Genomic DNA, 6,000 nt, shown 5'->3' with positions numbered 1-6,000 from the left:
AATTTGTGTTCCTGAAGCCTCTGCTGTGCCCTTTCCTCTAGTCTTTTGCATCCGATTTGTTCACCGATTTGTTCACCTCCCTTCAGCCCAAAGTTTGAGACTGTGTTTTATTTACACATCATACCTCTCAGGAAGTTAATAGATCTCTTTTCCATCAGCTGTGAGGTGGCCCTGGAAGCCTGGGATCCTGCCATGCTTTGCAACCACAGCAGCTGTGGCACTGAAGTGTCATAAACCAGGAAAAGAAGGCAGAGCTTGAGCTCGGTTGAACACCCAAAACCCCAAAGCAGTGTCCTGGGCACAATATTCTGCCTGCATGTAACAATCCCTGTAGCAACCCATGAGCTGCAGGGAGGGTATCGAGCTTAAATCCCTGATGGAGATGGCACAGGTTCATCAGGCTCATGTCTGTGCTCCTGCAGAATTAGAGACCTTGTGGCCTTTTGCAATCTTGCCTGATCACCATAAAGAACTTTACATGAAATATTAGGCTTGAGTTCCTCCTTTTTACAAGCCACAAACCCCCAAACTGCTGGGCTGCCTGCTGAAGCCCGTGCTGACAGGTGAGAGGAAGAAAGAGATTGGGAGGTACAGCAGCTCACTTGGGTCAGTTTGTGCAGCTCTCCTGCTGCCCCTTGCTTCTCATAGTATCTTCCATGAAATTCCACACATGCCTTTTATTTAGGAAAGAACACAAAAGTATGTTATCTTATTCCTCTGGAATTTTCCACAGCTCTTTAGCATGTTAGTTTAAGCATAATTGGTTAGTGGGCTCTTGAAATTTATATCTTAGCAGCACTTATTTACATCAGGCTTAGAGTAATTCGTTTCGGTTGAGGTAAATGTGAAGCATTAGATTGCAAACGTACCTAATCCATCTCTCCTCCCCCACGACTAGAAATCCTGTGGTTAAAATAACACAGCCTCTATTCAGAGCACAAACTTAGAGCTGCTAGTGGGAGCAGGCTTGGGATTTAGACAACTCTCGGCAGATGAGCCTCTTCAAGGGTCTTTCTGGGGTTTGTTTTTCATCCTACTTCTGATCCATGAGAGGAAACCAGGCTCTCTCCCCTGGGAATACAAGGTAAAGCTTTTCTGCATTCTCTGTACGCTTGCATGTGCTTGTGGAGGAGCCTGGAAACCCGACTGCAAAACTGCTGTTGCAAATGCAATTGTAAAAATGCTGTTGCTCATAGAGCACATTTGGCAAATGGCTTCACAATCTGTAACTGTTAATCTCTTTTTGTGGCTCTTTCCGCACGACAGTGAAAGGATGGAATGATAATCTTGCCCGGGGAAGCAAGCAGCAGCGATTCTCTGTCACCCGTTAGAGGGGCTGAGCATGTAGCAATATGGGAAATACCAAACCCAGGCACTGTCGCTATCAAGCCAGACTAAAGCCAAGCTAGCATTTTGTTGTCTGGCAGGTAGAGTCCCCCCCGGGTTGGTCCAGCCTCTGTAATCCCGTGCGGGAGGCTGAGGCTGAGCCGGAGTCTGTTTGCAGGGTGTCTGCTAGGGCAGCTCCAGCGTGACTCCGACGGGGACGGTGCTTTCCCTAACACTGGGATGTGGCGTGCCAGATAATTAACTGTCTTCATTTGCCTTTGCTGCTTTCCAAGCCACAGGGGATGTAGGAAAGCATCATCTTTTCCTTGAATCCTGATTTTATTAGAAATCCAGGAAACAACCGTGATGTCTGCGCTAATGCCCGTGGAACTGTACTCCCAGTCTGGAGCCGGTTAACTCTCCCAGTCCCAATGCTCTTGCTTCTCCCGTGCTGTGACTCACAGGGGATCCCGAGTACCAAATCAGTCCTCCTGCACTGTAGCGTTCGAACACAGGGGGTCATGCTGCTGGGTAAGACAGAAACAGCATAACTCAAATTTGCTTAGTTTGGAGGGCTCCAGTGTGTGTGTGTGTATGTGTTGGGTGGGAACTTACACAAACACTGCTCCAGGTGCTACCTTCCCCAGGCCAGAGGAAGCCTTGTCTCCAAAGCAGAGGTTCTCCCTTTCTTACCCTTCTTTCCAATCCCCATTCCTTTCCCTGAGCAGGACAGGCTGGTTTCACGGTGTCCTGCCTGCAACACCTGGCTTCCCCTTGTCCCTGCTGTCCCACAGCTGTGTTACTCTGACAAGACACAATCCACTCCTCTGCTTCTCTGCAGAAAAGAGGAGAGCCCTGCTTACATGCCAGGTGCCTCACTGCACAGAGCTGTGGTGCTGCAGGGAAGCCCCTTGGCTGGCATAGGTGCCCACGTTCCTTGAGCCAGCGATGCTGATGCGTGCTGGAGGAAGGACTGCAGCTGTGTCACTGGGGTGCTTGGTGCAGGGAGGGGCAAGCAGGGCTGTGAGGAAAACACACAGAGCTTTTCCTGATACCCCTGTACAGCAACCATGGCAGGGGCAGCTCAGAGGAGGGAGAGTATCTGCAGAACAAAGAGCTGTGGTCAGGCAGCAACGATACAATTTCAGTACAGAAAGTGGAACTGATGTCATTTTTAACGTCCCGAGCAGTGCCAAGAATCCTAAGCTCCATATCAAGATTCAGCGCAAATCCCCCACACACTCACAGTTTGTTCTTGTGGAAAAATGAACTTTCATGGAAAATATGCATGGGAACCTGCCAGAGGAGTGTGTTGCTTTCTTTCTTTTATTAATTCTGAATACATTAGTTCAGAGAGCAATCCTGTTTTAGCATCAGCTGCCTCTACCCAAGGAGACGAAGCTCAAATGCAAACACCGGAGGCGAAGGGAGCTGTGGGGTTTGTACAACAGTTGTTAGATGAGAAGAGCTTTTGAGTAGGAAGGGGTGTGGGAAGGCTCAGTGGGATGACGGAGGTAAAGCTTTTTCGCTGCTGACATATCTGAATCGTGATAAGACACCTGAATGGAACAGCATCAGCAGCTATTCTAGCTCCGGCTGCGTCAAAGGTGGGATTGCTTGCAGCTGCTGTGGCTGAGCTGACTCCCATCCTGCTGGAAGGCCACAGTCACAGTTGCTTCGAACTTTGCCAGACTTGAACAGTTTAGACTGAGTTCTTCCAACTGGATTGTCTGCCTCTAGGCTAAGCAGTTTGCTGAAAAAAAAAATAATACTACATCACTTCAGCCCAAACTATCCAGCCAGCCACTTCCAAGAATGAGCACATCAAAAAAGCAGTTGTTGTCCAACTGCAAAAAGAAAGAGCCTGAAAGAAAGAGGAGGGGGAGCCTGGTGCTCCTTTCCTTGCATAGCTCTTATCCCCCTGTGCTTTGGAGCAGAGATCTGATTTTTGGCAGCTTTGTGTTTGGACTGCAATGTTATTTTTTTCTTTCCCCTCCTTTGTAAATCTCCTCCAGTTTGGCTTAGTGAAAGCCTTTGAAGGGAAAAAATAGTAACTTATTAGGGACGTGCTAGGGCTGAGCAGTCAAAAGCTTCTGAGATTCCTTCCCATGTGAGTGAGCTCAGCCCAGCATCCCAGCAGTTGCCAGTGCTGAACCCAATGCTCCTGTGCGCCCAGTCAGTGCTACCAAGTTCCTGCTGCTTCTGCTGCCTCCTCGCAGCTCTGCAGGGACCAGGGTCTCTGTCTCTCCTCTCTGCAGCCCTAGAGCCATCCCCAGCTCTAGGAATGGGATGAAGCTGGGCTCTCCCCATAATGCTGCTCAGGGCAGAGGGGTTGGGCAATGGAAAGGCAAGCAGGGGATAGCACTCTTCTTTTGACACCTTCCCTGCACAGCCAGGAGACAGCTGGGGACTGTGGGGATGCTGGGCTAAGGGAAAGTCTGGTACTGAGGTGACAAAGGATAGCGTGGCACTGGGATGGAGAGCCCCTGGTACAAGTAAGGAGCTGGGGGCTTGGCAGCAGGGTAGTGAGGTGTGTGCCAAGGTGTGAGCCACAGGGAGAGTGTGGACATGCCAAAGTCGGACATGAAACCTGAGCTGCCCCATTCCCTGTTTTGGGAATGTGAGTGCTGCCCTGCAGAGCTGGCTTCAGTCCTGCTCTCCCTGCAGGATCTTTTGTGCTGGCTCACACGGAGGCTTTCCCCAGGCTGCAGTCAGTACCTGAGGGATACGTCCCCTGTCCATGCACGATGTACTGATACTGAATGTTTGCTCCCGGGATGTGAGTTGATGGGGGCATTGCCTTGAGCACGTCCCGTGCTGCCTGATGCTGAACTCCCTTGCATGGCTCCTGCCCCTGCTATATCTGTTGGGCACCCCTTGGTCTCACCTCATAACCTTGAAGCCCTGGGCTGTGGGACCTGTAAAGCCTGCAAAGCTGGATGTAGGCATGAATCTTGCTACAGGGAAGTCCTACCACTGTGGTGGGGGTCAGCTGGAATATGTGACAAAGCCAGACCCATGATAAACTGGTGCCTGATATGATCAAGTTGGTTGCTTGCATGCCTGTTGGCTCTTCCTATTTGCACTTTGTTCAAATGGATAAAGCACCACCACACCCTCGGACAGTGGTCAGAGACACTTGTGAGGCACCCAGATACTACAGGGAGGTGTGCCACTGAAATGTCCAGTGCTGGTGTTGGGAAAAAGCAGTAATTTTTCTACATGGGGGAGCTGGTTGACAAATAAAGGCTAAGATCACACTGAACACTGGGGAAAACCCCCAAAATTCTATATGATATCTTCTCCAGTGCAACACCCCAGCCTGTACATTAAAAAGGGACAGAGGGGAGACCTCTGGCTAAATACTGTGTGATCATCTAATTAAGCAGTGCATCATAACACATAGCACAAGGGAGGCCTAATTCTAGCATCTCTTGGGTTTTTGAGGCTTAACAGTATTCTTACAGCCTATTTTTATAGGCAATACATATGCAGCATTTGCAGACAGATGGTGAAAGCTCAGCCTTTCCATTTTGCCACTTGATGTGATTTCCACATGGAAAGGTAAGGAGCTGCATTCTGCTTACTTCTGCTCCTGCTGGAAGGGCAAGGAGAGGTGGTTTCCTTCACTTCCTTTATGACTGTACAGCCTCTCCTTCTACAAAGCCAGGCAGTGAAGTTTCATCATCTTTACCCTGGGAGCCCCATGCATTCACCAGGGCTCGGCTGTGTGAGGTGGTGTGGAAACAAACACCAGAGACCATGAACTGACAATGCGAGAAGACTAGAGCTGCCTACAGACAACTAATGAGAGATGAAGGAGTTCTAAGAAGCTGTGAGATGGTGTTGGCCAGCATGGCAAGCAGTACTTGCTGCAAACCAACAGCCTTGCCTTTGTCAAGGATGTCACAAGAAGGAGTTTTAAGCAGGCACTTGCAGGAGAACTGAAAGAGAAAGGAGTGGTGGGCTTCTGCCCCGAGGGTCATGGATGAAAACAAGAAAGTGCTTGTCTGGACACTGTGGAAAACAGGGCATTTGATGACAGAGGAGGGCAGAGGGGTAGAGTGGAGACCTACAGTCAAAGACTGGAGATGTTTATTGGGGATGTCCTTGTGGAAGCTGTCACAGAAGAAATAAATCCTGGAAGCTGTTGCTGTTACAGCTTTGATGTTATGCCCTTGGCATTTTCTACCTGAGGGTTAGAAAGCATCTCCTTGTATCCAGCCTCTGACGCTACACAGCGTTGAGCTTTGGCTATGCCAAGCACAAGGTGACTCCAAGCACAAGGTGGCTCCAGCTCTGTAGCCACAGAGCATAATAAACACTCAGCCAAGTTGTCAGCTCTGAGACTCAGCCAAATCAAACAGGGTTTTTGAGTTTCATTTTGCAATGTGCAGCTCTTTGGTATCAAGTCTGTGACTGTGTGTCTGCCAAAGGCTGGCCCAAACACGTGATGGTCATACATGACTGGCCATACCCACCTTTGTCCCCTTCTCCTTGGGCACACAGCCCTGCTGCTGCATGTTGGGTCACTGGCCACCAGGCAGGGCATTGTCTGCAGGGCTGAACCCTGCCCTTACTGTTGTCCCCAGACATTCCAGCAGACAAATGCCAACAGGGCATGGGCAACCATTCCTTGCACAATGCTGCCGCTGCCAGGGCTGCCAGCGTGTC

The 6,000-nt window shown here is 49.9% G+C and overlaps 1 protein-coding gene across 1 annotated transcript in view; it reads left to right on the top strand.

The window, feature by feature from the left end:
- The first annotated feature begins 918 nt into the window (after nucleotides 1-918).
- Nucleotides 919-6,000, top strand: part of JCAD (junctional cadherin 5 associated) — a 65,831-nt gene continuing 60,749 nt past the window's right edge. The window contains exon 1 of the mRNA XM_009898548.2: nucleotides 919-1,084. The gene's annotated coding sequence lies outside the window, so the exon portion shown is untranslated. The remainder of the gene's footprint in view (nucleotides 1,085-6,000) is intronic.

Source organism: Dryobates pubescens, chromosome 21 (assembly GCF_014839835.1).
Source record: "Dryobates pubescens isolate bDryPub1 chromosome 21, bDryPub1.pri, whole genome shotgun sequence".
Lineage (NCBI taxonomy): Eukaryota > Metazoa > Chordata > Aves > Piciformes > Picidae > Dryobates > Dryobates pubescens.
Note: the sequence above shows the minus strand (reverse complement) of the source record. Positions and strands in the feature narration are given on the sequence as shown.